The 18680-nt window shown below is 44.5% G+C and overlaps 1 protein-coding gene across 2 annotated transcripts in view; it reads left to right on the forward strand.

Moving 5' to 3' along the window:
* The window catches only part of SBK1 (SH3 domain binding kinase 1), a 61501-nt gene that overhangs the window by 11829 nt on the left and 30992 nt on the right, over window positions 1-18680 (forward strand). The window contains exon 1 of one of the 2 annotated variants that reach the window (XM_077274581.1): window positions 17051-18319. The exons of the other annotated variant lie outside the window; for it this stretch is intronic. The gene's annotated coding sequence lies outside the window, so the exon portion shown is untranslated. Of the gene's footprint in view, window positions 1-17050; window positions 18320-18680 lie in introns of those variants that run through there. 2 annotated transcript variants of the gene reach the window in all.

Raw genomic sequence — 18680 nt, forward strand, 5'->3', positions numbered from 1 at the left:
TTGGATCTGAAAATGGTGATATGAAATGGATTGCACGCTTGTTCAACTTTGAGCAGATATTGAAAACATTCGAACTTAGAGTCCATTTTAAGCTGACTTTCATTGCAAACATTAATTTGTTATTTTTACATGTAAATAACAGCTTTATAATGTGGCTATTGTGGTCACCTCAACCCCCTCTCCAGCGAAGAAATGTAAAACAACACTTGCATATTTGCGTCATTCTCGTTAAATACTTCCTCCCTCTCAAATGAAAAGACTACAATGGTGGAAATGAGGATAGTGACAGCTGGGGAAGAATCAAGAACTGCTTAACTGTTGTTAAAAAATGACATTTCTTACAAAATTATTTTATTTATTGCTTTTATTATTTTCAGTGTTTGCAGCACAAAAATAATACACACAGTGATGTCACAGTACAGGGATAATACACACAGTGATGTCACAGTACAGTGATGTCACAGTACAGGGATAATACACACAATGATGTCACAGTACAGGGATAATACACACTGTGATGTCACAGTACAGGGATAATACACACAGAGATGTCACAGTACAGGGATAATGCACACTGTGATGTCACAGTACAGGGATAATACACACAGTGATGTCACAGTACATAGATAATACACACAGTGATGTCACAGTACAGGGATAATACACACAGTGATGTCACAGTACAGGGATAATGCACACAGTGATGTCACAGTACAGGGATAATACACACAGTGATGCCACAGTGCAGGGATAATACACACAGTAATGCCACAGTTCAGGGATAATACACACAGTGATGTCACAGTACAGGGATAATACACACAGTGATGCCACAGTACAGGGATAATACACACAGTGATGCCACAGTTCAGGGATAATACACACAGTGATGTCACAGTACAGGGATAATACACACAGTGATGTCACAGTACAGGGATAATACACACAGTGATGTCACAGTACAGGGATAATACACACAGTGATGTCACAGTACATAGATAATACACACGGTGATGTCACAGTACGGGGATAATACACACAGTGATGTCACAGTACAGGGATAATACACACAGTGATGTCACAGTACAGGGATAATACACACAGAGATGTCACAGTACAGGGATAATGCACACTGTGATGTCACAGTACAGGGATAATACACACAGTGATGTCACAGTACATAGATAATACACACAGTGATGTCACAGTACAGGGATAATACTCAGTGATGTCACAGTACAGGGATAATACACACAGTGATGTCACAGTACAGGGATAATGCACACAGTGATGTCACAGTACAGGGATAATACACACAGTGATGCCACAGTGCAGGGATAATACACACAGTAATGCCACAGTTCAGGGATAATACACACAGTGATGTCACAGTACAGGGATAATACACACAGTGATGCCACAGTACAGGGATAATACACACAGTGATGCCACAGTTCAGGGATAATACACACAGTGATGTCACAGTACAGGGATAATACACACAGTGATGTCACAGTACAGGGATAATACACACAGTGATGTCACAGTACAGGGATAATACACACAGTGATGTCACAGTACATAGATAATACACACGGTGATGTCACAGTACGGGGATAATACACACAGTGATGTCACAGTACAGGGATAATACACACAGTGATGCCACAGTACAGGGATAATGCACACAGTGATGTCACAGTACAGGGATAATACACACGGTGATGTCACAGTACAGGGATAATACACACGGTGATGTCGCAGTACAGGGATAATGCACACAGTGATGTCACAGTACAGGGATAATACACAGTGATGTCACAGTACAGAGATAATACACACAGTGATGTCACAGTACAGGGATAATGCACACAGTGATGTCACAGTACAGGGATAATACACACAGTGATGTCACAGTACAGAGATAATACACAGTGATGTCACAGTACAGGGATAATGCACACAGTGATGTCACAGTACAGGGATAATACACACAGTGATGTCACAGTACAGGGCAGGGATAATACACACAGTGATGTCACAGTACAGGGATAATACACACAGTGATGTCACAGTACAGGGATAATACACAGTGATGTCACAGTACAGGGATAATACACACAGTGATGTCACAGTACAGGGATAATACACACAGTGATGTCACAGTACAGGGATAATACACAGTGATGTCACAGTACAGGGATAATAAACACAGTGATGTCACAGTACAGGGATAATACACAGTGATGCCACAGTACAGGGATAATACACACAGTGATGTCACAGTACAGGGATAATACACACAGTGATGCCACAGTACAGGGATAATACACACAGTGATGTCACAGTACAGGGATAATGCACACGGTGATGTCACAGTACAGGGATAATAAACACAGTGATGTCACAGTACAGGGATAATACACACGGTGATGTCACAGTACAGGGATAATACACACAGTGATGTCACAGTACAGGGATAATACACACGGTGATGTCACAGTACAGGGATAATACACACGGTGATGTCACAGTACAGGGATAATACACACAGTGATGTCACAGTACAGGGATAATACACACAGTGATGTCACAGTACAGGGATAATGCACACAGTGATGTCACAGTACAGGGATAATACACAGTGATGTCACAGTACAGGGATAATACACACGGTGATGTCACAGTACAGGGATAAAGCACACGGTGATGTCACAGTACAGGGATAATACACACAGTGATGTCACAGTACAGGGATAATACACACAGTGATGTCACAGTACAGGGATAATACACACAGTGATGTCACAGTACAGGGATAATACACACAGTGATGTCACAGTACAGGGATAATGCACACGGTGATGTCACAGTACAGGGATAAAGCACACGGTGATGTCACAGTACAGGGATAATACACACAGTGATGTCACAGTACAGGATAATGCACACAGTGATGTCCCAGTGTTTGAATAATGCATATTGAGGATGTTGTATGTTTTTTAGCAACAGCTAAACAGCTGATACAGTGTAACAAACTGTCAGCAGTGCGGTGACTAGGTTATGTGATGTTTTTCGCTCAGAATGTCAACAAGAATATTTTCATTCATTGACAGCAAAGAATATGAAACTTGAAAGGCACTATTGCTTAAAGCATATTATAAAGTAGCGGACGTTGTCGCTGGGCTGCGCCTGCCCTGTACACAGTGTGATATGTGACATACACGGACTCCTCTGTGACACAGGACAATACATTGTGTGCATTATATATACCCGGATCACATACATTTAATGACATTTACAAAGGTCAAGATTAACAAGGATCTGTCAAGGGGAGAGGAGAATTCTTATTTCTGGCGAATTCCTTCCATGGGTCCCGGTAATGTGATGCCCTTAAGGGTGGCAGCGGTGGGATCGCTCGCTTCCTCCTGTAATTACATTTCTAAATATAATTCTGTCACCGAGAGTCTCTCTGTTATCACAGATGATTGCGGCGCCACTTCTGCATCTCGCAATGACAATTTGGAAGGGATGTGATTCACAGAATAATCATTAAAGGCAGCCATTGTCCTCACTTATGGTACAGCGAGAAGTCTGCTCCGGCCACCCGGGAACTTCAACAGGCAAAAGGGTGGTGAGGAATTAGGAAAAAGGGTCAACTTTTTTTTTTTTTCCCCAGAAACAGCGCCACTCTTTATCCATAGACTGTGTTTGGAATTGCAGATCAGCCCTATTAATTAAAATGGGCATGAGTTGCAATACCAGACACGACCTACGGACTCAAGTGGCGCTGTTTCTGGAAAAAAAATAAATAAATAAAAAAGTACTTTAAAAGTGTAGCCTTAAAGGGTAGTTCCTGTATCATTATGCAAGGGGTTGGCAAAAGTCAATGTGCTGCCTCTTCGTATTAGTGATTGGTGGGAGTCCAAGAGCCCATTAAAGGGGCGGTTCAGTCCTGCCTAAATAAAACTTAAAGGGGACCACCATGCTAGAAGAAGTAGTGCAAAAAAAAACCAAAACATTATTTCAGAACGACCGTAAAATGTATTATTTGCTATGATGTGCAACTTATAATACTGTCCCTCTCCAACCCACATGCTCTTCTTTTATGGACACATGGCCGTGGGCTTGTGATCGCTACCTCATGATGAAGCCCAATTAAAAGACTTAAATGAGAAATCACGACTCTGTAGAAGAGACTAATATAACATTGTTAAAAATGACACTGGGTCTGAGTCACAATACTAAATATATGTGGTTCCTCGGTCAGGGAATAAATATTTTTAATCAGTACAGAACAAGTTTTTTTTTTAGCTTTTTTTCATTATTTTTGTTATTGAAAGCTAAAGGGGTTGTCTCTCACTGCTTTATTAGATTGTATGGATTTCATAAAGAGGGAGAAGTCCAACTCAAGCCTATCCTCCTGGAGCCGGAGTGAAGGGTAGCTCTAGAACTTGTGGTCTGAAGATGCTCATGAATACAACTTCACGGATTATACCAGCTATAGACATCATAGAGAGGAGTGTCCTACTTGAGCCCACCCTGGAGGGGCCAGAGTGGAGGATAGCTCTGTTACTTGTGGTCTGAAGATGCTCATGAATACAACTTCACGGATTATACCAGCTATAGACATCATAGAGGGGAGTGTCCTACTTGAGCCCACCCTGGAGGGGCCAGAGTGGAGGATAGCTCTGTTACTTGTGGTCTGAAGATGCTCATGAATACAACTTCACGGATTATACCAGCTATAGACATCATAGACAGGAGTGTCCTACTTGAGCCCACCCTGGAGGGGCCAGAGTGGAGGATAGCTCTGTTACTTGTGGTCTGAAGATGCTCATGAATACAACTTCACGGATTATACCAGCTATAGACATCATAGACAGGAGTGTCCTACTTGAGCCCACCCTGGAGGAGCCGAAGTGGAGGGTGGATCTAGCTCTTGTGGTCTGAAGATGCTCATGAATACAACTTCACGGATTATACCAGCTATAGACATCATAGAGAGCAGTGTCCTACTTGAGCCCACCCTGGAGGGGCCAGAGTGAAGGATAGCTCTGTTACTTGTGGTCTGAAGATGCTCATGAATACAACTTCACGGATTATACCAGCTATAGACATCATAGAAAGGCGTGTCCTACTTGATCCTTGAGGAGCTGGAGTGCAGGGTGACTCTAGCTCGTGTGGTCTTAAGATGCTCATGAACCCACCCTGGAGGAGCCGGAGTGGAGGATAGCTCTAGCACTTATGGTCTTAAGATGCTCATGAACACAACTTTCCCTGATATGCCAGCTAAACACCTGGGGTTTCGTAAGCCACACCAGTATCAATTAGCCCGGCCAACAAAAAGGGACTCTCACTATGCCCTACCGTGGCGTACGGACTTCACAGAGAGTAGTCCCCTACTCGAGTCCACCCTCAAAGAGCCGCACTGGAGAGCATCTCAAGCTCTGTTGGCCTAAAATTGCCAATGAGCACAATTTTCCGGCTGGTCACCTGAGGTTTTTGAAGCAAGACGTGCATTAATTAGCCAATCTCTGGGTCTGCTTCTTTTTAAAGTTGGGTGGCCACTTCTTTATAGTCCATAAACATGAAGTCTTTTTTTAGATTATAGGGGCCCATCCACAAGAGAATATCCATTTTAACTGGTTTGAGTGATGAGGGTCAAGATGAGTCACTGATTCTCCACCCTTGAAGAATGGACACCAAAGGTCCTAGTGGCCCGATATGCAAGAAAATCTTTGGCTCTTGCTGATAATTATGGGATATTCACATTTTCCATGTTTTGTACAACTTGGAGTAGAAGACGTGGTCTATGTTCTAATGCTTCTCAAGTCCTCGGCAGTCTCTGTTACCGGTGTGAGGACCCGAGAAGCACAACCATGGCCATGGGTGAGGTATTACTTTGGTTTATTAAAGGCATTGTCAGCTGTTTCCAAAAAGAGAAATAATAGGGCTAAAAAAAACATTTAAGGATGGCAGGGGCAGAATTATAGGCTCCTCTTATGGTGCCTCCCGAAATAACTTTTGTCTTGACCTTTTCTTTACTTCTATCAATGTGATTGAGCAGATAATTGTCTTACAAGTCCGAAATAAGTCTCGATTTTCTCCGTTTGTACTGGTGCAATCAACGCAGCCATTAATAGGGTCTCGGCAGGATGACGGGCCAGTGATTGCCCCATGCCTCATACCGTTGTTCCCCCTACAATCAGCCATGTGGCATACATACGAGGAATCTCCTAAGACGTCCATCTCACATTACTATTTTAGATTCTTAATTTTCCACCATGTTCTTTACCCAAAACAGCACGATAGGGATGGAAAATAGAGCTTGTACATTGCAGCCAACACGACGGTCTCGTGAGCTGCCGCATAAAAAGAAACCACCACTGCTGTAATTAGCACCGGAAGAAGTAAATTAGCTATATTTAACACAAAAAGAAACGTGTATAAAGGAACGGTTGGTGCAAAAGTGGAATTACAGGTTACACCGAATGGCTTTAATTAGCCAAAGTGCGAGGTCTAAAAAAAAATATAGAAAATTAATAATAACCTCTCATTAGAGCTTGTGATTTCCTGCTTATAAATCACTTGAATTAAAAAAAAAAAAAAAAAAGTTCAGAAAGTGTTCCAGCTATGAGAGTTGTGCAAATTTGTGTTACAAACGGAAATATTATGCTTTATGGCGCGTTCATAATTTAACAAGAAGAAATGGTTCTAAGAGTGGAAGCCATTATTCTATGAACAGATGCCATGAGACTTAAAGGGCATCTGTCAGTAGACTCAACCCTCCTAAGCCATCTATACGGGCCTGTAGGTCATAAAAAGTTGGAAAAAATGATACCTTGATACCTGAGATCCGATGTCTAATTACTGAAAAATCCACCTTTTTTCTTAATATTTAAATGAACTGCTAAGATCTATGGGCGGGACATAGATCTCCCTGAGAATCTTCCTCCAGGTTTTATTTTAAATGTAAGAATGCATTATCGGTGTGAGACATGTAGATCAGGAGAGCAGACTGTCAGTGATTACATGTGTCACACTGGTTTTATTTATAATTATCTCTGGAGGCAGATTCTTGGGGAGATCTATGTCCTGCCCATAGATCTTAACCTCTCATTTACATATTAAGAAAACCGTGGATTTCTCTGGAATTAGACATCATATCGCAGATATGAATGTATCATTTTATTCAACTCTTTATGACGCACATGTCGGTATAGACGGCTTAAGAGAGTGGATCCTGCTGACAGATCCTGATCCTACTGATAGATGTCCTTTACCTAAAGCCGATGTGCTGTGAATAGAAGCCATGACACCATGAGTGGAAGCCAGGACTGTATGCCATGATGTTTTTTCACCAGTGTTTCACTCTGTCTCTTATTTTCAGTTCTCTCTGAGCTAGAGTGTGGAGACTATGATGTCTCCCATGCACAACAGACACAGACATGAAAGATTCTTGCTGTCCTGTCTCTATATAGCACAGGTGCAAAAGGAGCGACAGCATAGAGGGCATCATACAGCACTACTAAGCAGTGTAACTGTGAATCCAACTCTCAGATGAGATAAACACTAGAAGGCAACAGCATGGTCTGTCTGTGTCTCTGACTCTTACTTTGCTCCATAGACTTCAATAGGCTGCTGTAATGTGATCTCTCGGTGAGCTGTCAATCTTTATGCGGGGTTTGTTGATTGGAGAGTGGTCATTTAAATTTTCTCTTTTGATATATTACATGGCACATAGACACATAATGTGATTTAATGACACAAAATTTAGTTTTGATAGTAATAATTATGGGTTTCAGTACAAATGTGACGCCCCCGTACTCTAAAATGTTTTATTTCTTCCGCTGTTTGGTGACCTCATAATATGATAGTCTTTGTACATGATGTCTCTAATTTTGAGTTGGATGCTTGGAAAGGCTTCTTTTTGGTTCCGCTTGTCAAATTTGGAGGCATCAAATGAATGAAATCTGTGACATCTGCGCACGAAACTTGTTTAAAGGTCATTCATGTTTTCAGCAAGATATTAAAATGAATCAGTTGTACTTCTGTCCCAGATTTTCCGTAAAAGCTCATTATCAACCTCTAAGCCATAGTATCAGAAGCTGAGAAGAACAGACCACTGAGGTATGACATACAGTGGCTTGCGAAAGTATTCCCCCCCCCTTGGCATTTTTTGTGTTTCTCTACCTCACAACCGGGAATTTCATGTAAAGAACATGCCGACAACTGTGAACATTTGGTTTCCTTTTTTTTGTGTGAAACCTACAACAAATAAGACAAAATAACTGAAAATTTCAGTGTGCATAACTATTCACCCCCTAAAGTCAGTACTTTGTAGAGCCTCCATTTGCGGTAAATACAGCTACAAGTCGCTTTGGATAAGTCCCTAGGAACTTTCCACGTCTTGCCACTGGGATTTTTGCCCATTCCTCAAGGCAAAACTGCTCCAGCTCCATCAAGTCAGATGGTTTCCTCTGGTGAACAGCGATCTTCAAGTCTGACCACAGATTCTCAATTGGGTTAAGGTCTGGGCTTTGACTAGGCCACTACAAAAAAACTTACACATTTCCCCTTGAACCGCTCGAGTGTTGCTTTAGCAGTATGCTTTGGGTCATTGTCTTGTTGGAAGGTGAACCTCCATCACAGTCTCAAATCACTGACAGACCAAAACAGGTTTTGCTCAAGAATATCCCTGTATTTCACATCATCTCCCCCTTGACTCGCACCACTTTCCATGTCCCTGCTGCCGAAAAATATTCCCACAGCATGATTCTGCCACCACCATGTTTCACTGTGGGGATGGTGTTCTTGGGATGATGAGCTGTGTTGGTTTGGCGCCAGACATAGCATTTACCCTGGTGGCACAAAAGTTCTATTTTGGTCTCATCTGACTATAGCACCTTCCTCCATACATTTGGGGAGTGTTTCATGTCTTTTGGCAAACTCAAAATGAGACTTATAAGTTGTGTGTAGGTAAAAGCTGCCCACTCTTCAATAAAGACCACCTCCATGGAGTATGTGGTCATATGGACAGATACTCCAGTCTCTGCTTGTGAACTCTGCAGCTCATTCAGGGTTACCTTTGGTCCCTGTGCCACCTCTCTGATTAATGCCTTCCTTGCCCGGGCTGATAGTTTTGGTGGGCGGCCCTCTCTTGGCAGGTTTGTTGTGGTACCATGTTCTTTATGTTTGATGGTGCTCCAGGGGATCATCAAAGAATGGGATATTTTTTTATAACCCAACCCTGATTTGTACTTCTCAACAACTTTGTCCTTGACTTGTTTGGAGATCTCCTTGGTCTTCACGGTGGTGTTTGGAGATCTCCTTGGTCTTCATGGTGGTCTTTGGAGATCTCCTTAGTCTTCATGGTGGTGTTTGGAGATCTCCTTGGTCTTCATGGTGGTGTTTGGAGATCTCCTTGGTCTTCATGGTGGTGTTTGGAGATCTCCTTGGTCTTCATGGTGGTCTTTGGAGATCTCCTTGGTCTTCATGGTGGTCTTTGGAGATCTCCTTGGTCTTCATGGTGGTCTTTGAAGATCTCCTTGGTCTTCATGGTGTTGTTTGGAGATCTCCTTGGTCTTCATGGTGGTGTTTGGAGATCTCCTAGGGTCTTTATGGTGGTGTTTAGTTAGTGATACCTCTTGATTAATGGTGTTGCAGCCTCTGTGGCCTTTCGGAAAAGGTAACGTATATATACTGACAGACATGTGACACTTAGACTGCACACAGGGGGACGTCCTGTCACTAAGCATGCGACTTATAATGGTAATTGCTTGCACCAAAAATTTCTAGGGGCTTCATATCAAAAGGGGTGAATACATATGCACATGCCAAATTTTAGTTATTTGATCTGGTAAATTTTAATTTATGCCTGTATTTTTCTCACTTCACTAACTTAGACTATTTAGTGCTGATGCATAACAAACAAATCGGATTACAAAAATATTTCAACACAGGTTGTAATGTAACAAAAGTAACAAAATAGGTAAAAAGCCAAGGGGGTGAATATTTTTGCAAGCCAGTGTAGATAGATTAATATGGAATTGCTCTCATATCTAGCTATTTATCTACACTATATGGAAAAAAGTAGGTGCCCCCTCCACATTCACCTTGAAGAGCTTTTCTGACCTTCCATTCTACACCCATAGACATTAAAGGGAACCTGTCACCACGTTTTTGGAAGATGGGATAAAAATAGCGTTAAATAGGGGCAGAGGTGGGCGTTACATTAGTGTGTGTGTTATGCGTTTATTACCCACCTAAGTTGCCGAAATAACTTTGCAAAGTCTCCGTTTTCGCCTGTCAATCAGGCTGGTCAGGTCACATGGGCGTGGTGTCTTCACCCAGATTTGGCGTAGTTTTCCGTTGGTGGCGTAGTGGTGTGCGCATGCCCAAAGTCCGGAATCCTCTTCCAGGGGATTTAAAATAGCGCGGTGTTCGTTATTGCATTGGTGATCGGTGGGCGCGGCCATCTTCCTTTGGCCGCGCGTGCGCAGAAGCGGCGCTCTGCTGGCCGCGGCTTCAGGAAAATGGCCGCGGGATGCCGCGCGTGCGCAGATGGATATCGCGGCGGCCATTTTCCTGAAGCCGCGGCCAGCAGAGCGCCGCTTCTGCGCACGCGCGGCCAAAGGAAGATGGCCGCGCCCACCGATCACCAATGCAATAACGAACACCGCGCTATTTTAAATCCCCTGGAAGAGGATTCCGGACTTTGGGCATGCGCACACCACTACGCCACCAACGGAAAACTACGCCAAATCTGGGGGAAGACAACGCCCATGCGACCTGACCAGCCTGATTGACAGGCGAAAACGGAGACTTTGCAAAGTTATTTCGGCAACTTAGGTGGGTAATAAACGCATAACACACACACTAATGTAACGCCCACCTCTGCCCCTATTTAACGCTATTTTTATCCCATCTTCCAAAAACGTGGTGACAGGTTCCCTTTAATATGGAGTCGGCCCCTCGGCAGATATAACGGCTCCCGCTCTTCTGGTAACGATTTCTACAAGATTTTGGAGGTGTCTGTTGGAATTTTTGTCCCTTCATCCAGAAGAGCATTTGTGAGGTCAGATGCTGATGATGGGGAGAGGATGGGCTCACAATCTCCATTATAGGGGTTGGATGGGGTTGAGATTGGGGCTCTGTGCGGCCGCTGCTCATGTTCTTCCCCCTCCTTGTTCTTATAGACCTTGTGCAATGGGCACAGTCATGGGGAACAGAGAAGGGTCTTCCTCAAACCTGTCCCCCAAAGCTGGAAGCCACAATTGTCCACAATGTCTTGTGTCGAAGCATTAAGACTTTGCTTCACTAGAACTAAGAGGCCGAGGCCGCCCCCTGATAACAGCCCATAGCATTATCCTCCTCCACCATCTGTACAGGGGGCACAATGCAGTCAGGGGGGAACGTTCTCCTGGAATCACCAAACCCAGACTCCTCCATCAGATGCAGATAGAGAAATGTGATCCATTACTGCACAGAACACATCTCCTCCAGAGTCCAGTGGTGGCGGCTTTACACCACTCCATCCAATGCTCGGCATTGTGCTTGGTGATGTACGGCTGCATGCTCTGCCTATGAAGCTCCTGGTGGGGGCGCAGTGTTTGTGCTGATGTTAATAGCAGTGGAGGTCTGGACTCTGCAGTTATGGGGTCAGCAGATCGTTGGTGACTTTTCTGCTCTTTGCTCCTCAGCACTAGGTCCCCAGCTCTGTAACATTACGGGGTCTCCACTTCGTGGCTGAGTTGCTGTGGTTCCTTCCACTTCTCAATAATATCACACACAGGTGATGGGGGAAGATTTAGGAGGAAGAAATTTAATGGACAGACTTGTTACCCCAGTGGCTCCTATTACAGGACCGTGCTGGTATCCGTGAGCTCTGCACCACCGGCCGATCTGTCACGTGAGTAAAGCCATATGGCATGGCGGGGCAGAGGTTATAAACCAGGGGTAATGGGGCCAGATCTTATACACTGGGGGCGAGGGAAAGGTTGTTATACAGCGGATGGCAATGAGGCTGAATGATAAACTGAAGTTCAATGGTTGAAAGATGTGTCCCAATACTTTTACGTACAGAATCTATCTATTATCTATCTATCTATTATCTATCTATCTATCTATATCTAGCTAGCTATCTATCTATCTATACTATCTAGGGAGTTATGATATTAACAAATTATACTGATAAAGTCAGTGGCTTGCAGTATCACACTTTCTTGTGTCCAATTTACACAGAGATTTTAGCCAAATGAGTGATTGAAAGAATATTTGTTCCCAACCATTGCCCTGTGTAAACTTGCCCGCCAACTGGACCAGCTGTAGTTTGATGGCATTTTTTATACGAACATAAAAAGTCTACCAGGTTGTAAATCATTTTTGGAAGCAATTTGAGTAAAAGAACTGACCATCGGGAGCTTTAGGACTTTGGACGACACAACCCCGAGGCCACCATACGTAATGCCGAGCGTTGGCTGGATGTACCCACCTGAGGCCTCCGACACCGTAGTGAGATAAATCCTGAATTTTAAAGTCTTGATGGATAAACCTGACAGTTTTCGTAGATACCAAGAGATATTGGCTGCGGGATTGTTTAGTGCTAGCTGTAAGGTTTGGTGGCCTGGTTTTATTAAAACTGAAGAAGAATAATCTTAAAACCATACAAAGAAATTCTAGAGAATAGAGAAGGCCTCTTTTGGCCTAACACTGATGCCTGAGTACTGTTTTCTGTTGTGCTGTGAATTAACTGTAGTCTTGACCTCAACCATATCAAAATGTTGACCCATCGTTACTGTGTCACAGCATTAATGCTCTTAAAGCATAGCTGTCATCTACCAGAGTAAAAGCATGGCCGTTCTTGCTGCCCTTGTCCAGCATTACATGTGTTGGGATATTGTGTACCTCATTTCCCAGTATACATTTTTTCTAACATTATTCAATGACTTGAATACGCTAAACTTAAAGCCCACCTCTCTCTTATTCCTGTATGCCTACTGACAGACAGGAGAGCAAGAGCAGAGTGACAAAGACCTGCCCACACTTCCTGTAGCACGCCAAAGACCCACCCCTGCATCTTGTGAAAGTGCAAAGACCCACTCCTACTTCCTGCAGATGTTGTCTCTACTTCAGGTTGGGAGGCAAAGACCCAACCCGCTATATGAATTGAGACAAAGACCTACCCCCATTACTGTAGAGGGTACATCTACTTCCTGTTAGGAGACAAAGAACCACCCCTACTTCCTGTAAAAACACAGACCCCCACACACTTCCTGTAACAAAACATAGTCACAAACCCACTTCCTGTAGAGTAGCAAATACATCCTCCCACTTCCTGTAGAATAGCAAAGATGCCCCCACTTCCTGTAGAGTAGAAACGACACCACACACTTCCTGCAAAGTAGCAAATACACCCCCCACTTCCTGTAGAGTAGCAAAGACACTCCCATTTCCTGAAGAGTAGCAAAGATACCTCCACTTCCTGTAAAGTAGAAAAGACACCCCCCACTTCCTGAAGAGTAGCAAAGACACCCCTCCACTTCCTGAAGAATAGCAAAGACACCCCCCACTTCCTGAAGAGTAGCAAAGACACTCCCCACTTCCTGTAGAGTAGCAAAGACACCCCCAATTTCCTGAAGAGTTCAAAGATGCCCCCACTTCCTGAAGAGTAGCAAAGACACCCCGCCACTTCCTGAAGAGTAGCAGAGACACCCCCCACTTAATGTAGAGATACAAAAACCCAACCTCATTTCCTTTACAGATACAAAACTGCAGCGCTCCAGAGTCCTGGTCGTTGCAGTACTGATGCTCCGCCGCTAAGGGGGGCTATGGTACGTCTGATGGCACTGAAGGAGTTCACCTGACCAGGTATCACAGACACCAATACACTTCACAGTCTGGCCTCCAGGGGGAGCTAAGGGTGCTATGTATTAGGCCACTCCTCACAATCTGGTAAAACTGGGGGTTAGATAGGAAGTTAGACAGAAGCTGACTGGGTTGGAACCAGGCAACATCCTGTGGCAGAGGGTGTTGCAGGGGAAGATTCAGGGGGGTCCCTGTCAGGGGTGGGATCCTGACAGAGGCCTAGCGAACAGAAAGAACGTTACGGGACCGCGCCTGCACTTCATTGCGGCGGTACCCCAAGAAAGGACAAGAAGCGAGGTTTATTGTGCTGAGTGACAAACGAGATCAACGCAACAAGGAGAAACACCAGTAGGAGTCGTGCTGTAAGACGAGGCAACATCCTACTGAGGCGCGTAGCCGGTGGCCGGAAACGCCGAGGAAGTATTGAGCTCCAGGCCTTACTTCAAACCTACGGCAGGACAGTCAGTTCTAGGCGGGCTGTCTCACCCAAAATCACCTAAGCAGACACAGGGGGCAACATTTGGAGAGGGGCGACTCTAGGGTCCAGGAAGACCTCCGAGCCTACCCGTCATACGGGTGCGTCCTAGCCATATCATCTGGGGGACGAAGAAGAACATCATAATCGAGTTGTGAGGGAACTTCAGAAACAGACACAACAGTTGTGAGGACTATCCCGTAAGCACAGCAGGGAAGGACTACAACACACAAGCGCTAGAAGGTAGGCACTGATTTCCACCTGCAAAGGGAACTCTGGAGGTGCCATCGGACCGGCCGGACTCGGGTAGCCCGGTTAACCGTATTCCGGACTGAGGATCCTGAAGCCTTCAGTAAAGAGGTAAAGAGACTGCAACCTGGTGTCCTCGTTATTCACCGCGACCTACACCACATCACAACATCCTCACATTCTCAACTTTCACTGGACGCCCCTCAGCAGGGCCACGGACCGGGCCTAGCCACCGTGACAACCCCAGAACTGAGACACAGAGGCCCGGTACCGGGTGCCCCTCGGCCCTGCGGCAATATAACAGTTTACATGAGGCAGTGGATGTCAAGTAACACAGAATAGAAACACCTTAGAGCGACTTATTTTTAGGCCTAAGTTCATTGGAACAATGACAACCATTTAAGTCTGACTTGACACACATCCACAGTTACGTTCAAAGAGGTAAAGGAAAGCCAGAAGATTGGAACAAGCACTGTTCACAGTGCACATTATATTTTGCATACTATTAGATACTTGTCCTATTTGGAAACGTGATAGTCACCTTACTTCTTGCATCTACAACTCTCGAAGTTAAATGCGACACTTCCTGTTGTCAAAGATCGCTCCTTGGATATCTTTTTCCTTGGAAGTGTCTCCATTTTTCTATCCAGAGCAGCTGTACCATACATGTCTGTGTGACAGATGCCACTCCTACTATCTGTTCTTACTATCTGTTCCTATTCTCTTTATATGAGTGGTTTCAGAAGAATCTGTCGCAGCGGGATGTCTCATTTATATCTTAAGAATCTGGTATTCCTTAGAGAATAATGGAATTGTCCAATCTTGAATAATAATTTTTTAGGCTTGAATGTTTTTTTCTTAAAAAAAAAGCAAATCATGGAGGCAAAATAAATAAATAACAATAAATGGAGGCATATTCAACTTCCGTCACCCCCAAGAACCCAGCACCAGCTGCTCTAGAAGTCTGCGTGCCAACAGGACACCTAAAGCCTGTGATTGACTGCAGCGGTCAGGTGACTGGAATAGCGCGCCATCAGATAAACTTCCGATGACCACTTTTCTAGTTACCAGACCTCTGCAACCAATCACAGACAGTCCAGGCATAGTTTCAATTTTCAGTTCTTGAAATATTAAGACTTTTCTTTTGTTTATAGCTCATTGCCTTGGAGACCGACCACAGCTCCTAGACAGCAGAACATGTACAGTGCTTACAAACTCTTTTCTGTTGAGCTTGTAAGCACTGTTTTGAAAATATGGATCTCTGGAGCGCGCTGTTACCTCTTAATCCCAGCCAGCTTCAGAGCAGTGTTTACAAGCTAGACAGCATCAGTGGTCGGTCACCTAGGCAACGAGTTGTAAACAAAAGAAAAGTGTTAATATCTCAAGAAGGGCTGAAAATTTTAATAAGCAGTAAATTGCTAAAGTGCTTGTGTTAACAAGTCTTATCTGAAAATATCCATTTCTGAAAATGAAAATAACTCTTTAAGATGTAGGACAATAATAATAAATTGAATTTGCTCTTGCCAGATCCTTTCTCGGAGATAAGCGGCACAATGGCTGTATATGCCAACCGCTTATCTCTGTTTTTAACAGAAATAAGCTGATTAATCAAACTATTATTCAGTCAACAGCTATGTAATGTTTACATCCACCCTTAAAGGAGCGCGCGTAAAACTCCACAAGTCAAATATGCACAGACGGGCAAATAAAAAGGCACAACTGAAGCGTATAATAGGCTCGCGTACGATGTCAGTACACAATAAGAGCATCTGTTCTGTATATTATCGTTATTGCGCTATATCACAGACGCCCCAACATTAAGTGGGCATTTACAAATACAGGGGTGGGATTTATGATTCAGGGAGGCGCCAATCTTTTTATTATAAGGCAAGAGGTGCTGAAGGAGTTAAGGAAAGCTCAAAACACCTGCTGTTAAAGAGACAGCGCACACACGCTTACGTCCCTCCCTCCCGCACAGTTGACCTAGAAACTAACATCCTGCCTCTAGGACCCAGCTGCTGTCTGTCACGTGATATGGAGAAGAAATGATTAGTGGGGTGCCAAGCTGTGGAATAAAATAATAGGGGTGCAGAATAATATTTGGGCACCGAGCATGCCCCAACATTGGAGCTTGGAGAGATCCATTCATAAAGAGAGATCAGGGTGTGGGGGGGGGGTGCATCATCTGATTGAAGGCAGCAGATAAGGTATACAGGTGAGCCACAGACAGGTATACAGCATTGAGAGGGTGACTATAGGAATTGGTAAGGGACTAAAGGGGTTAATTAGAGTGTCAGCGAGAGGGACACAAGGTTATCACAGGACAGAGAGGGAGATGTGGACATAGAGGAGAAGGTGGTGGAAGGAGGGAGATCAGAAGAGAGAGACGGGATACAGCACAGGGGAGGGGGAGGCAGAGAGGATAAACAGGGAGGAGAGACACTGCCACAGAAAAGAGACAGAGAAAGAAGGATACAGGGAGGGATACGGGAAGAACAAGGGAGTGCGAAACCAAGACTCAGGCTGGGGATTACAGAGGAATGACAAAAGCGAGGCCACCGAGGAAAGCAGAAAGAGCCAAGAGCTAGAATACACAGCAGGAAGGAGGTATAAGATCCAGACGCAAGGGTAAAGGATGCAGAAGAGGGAGACCAGAATATAGAGACGGAGACGGACAAAGAGCAAAGGATGTGGGAGATGGACACTGGAGTGTACAGAAATACCGAGATATAGGATTCACATGCAGGAGGGGGAGAAAGGCTGGGATATAGGGTACGGACAAAGGAGACAGAATAGGGCCGGGATATAGGGTACGGACAAAGGAGACAGAATAGGGCCGGGATATAGAGTACGGTCAAAGGAGACAGAATAGGACCGGGATATAGGGTACGGACAAAGAAGACAGAATAGGGCTGGGATATAGGGTACGGTCAAAGGAGACAGAATAGGACCGGGATATTGGGTCCACACAAAGGAGACAGAATACGACCGGGATATAGGGTACAGACCGGACAAAGGAGACGGAATAGGACCGAGATATAGAGTACGGACAAATGAGATGGTATAGGACAGGGATATAGGGTACGGACAAATGAGATGGTATAGGACAGGGATATAGGGTCCACACAAAGGAGACGGAATAGGACCGGGATATCGGGTCCGGACAAAGGAGACAGAATCCGACCGGGATATCGGGTACGGACAAAGGAGACGGAATAGGACAGGGATATCGGGTATGGACAAATGAGATGGTATAGGACAGGGATATAGGATAAGGACAAAGAAGTAAAGATATAGGATAGGGAATAGCACAGGGATATAGGAAAACGGAAATAAAGTTGGGTAGGACAGGTGTATCGGATAGGGACAAAGGAGAGGTGGGATACAGCTTATAGATGGGGCAGTATAGATATAGGATAAGCACATAATAGCGGCAGTGACTTGGGAGGACACAGACGGGCGGAGGAATAGATGGTGGTGAATAGATTGTGCAGGTAGACGGCAGGCTGTGCTGCTGTATCACTGGCTCTGTGTGCGGGGGGACGGGGTGGCAGACGACCTGTTAGGAGAGGCCCGGCCTATGGAAGTGACAGGAGGCAGATCTGGGATGCACTAGTCTGATGTGTGACCGGACCATTCATACTGGTACAGAAGACCCTCCAGGACACGGGATGAGAGAAGTCGGGGAAGGGCTCCTACCTACAATCTGAACACCACTCCATACAGGTAAGACAGCCCCTATATATAACCCTTTTATAACGCATCCCTCCCCCCATATATCCTATATATAATATCATCAGAATCCAGCATACCCTATTAACCCCTTAGCAGACACATTCACGGTCACTAAAATTTCCAAAACCATTGCATAATATGTCCCCATATGTGACCCAGTCATTGGAGCCCGATTAACCATTTGCACGCCTCAAACCACTACTTAACCCATTAAACTATCTTTATGTGCGAAATCCAGAAGGAATATCACCACGTTAACACTTTTCTGCCCAGCAACTGCAGACCATCAGATCTCCTGTGAGCCATGTTGAGGCCTGCAGAGCGTTACTTCTATAGGGGGGCATTGCTATAA

The sequence above is a fragment of the Ranitomeya variabilis genome, chromosome 7 (assembly GCF_051348905.1).
Source record: "Ranitomeya variabilis isolate aRanVar5 chromosome 7, aRanVar5.hap1, whole genome shotgun sequence".
Classification (NCBI taxonomy): domain Eukaryota; kingdom Metazoa; phylum Chordata; class Amphibia; order Anura; family Dendrobatidae; genus Ranitomeya; species Ranitomeya variabilis.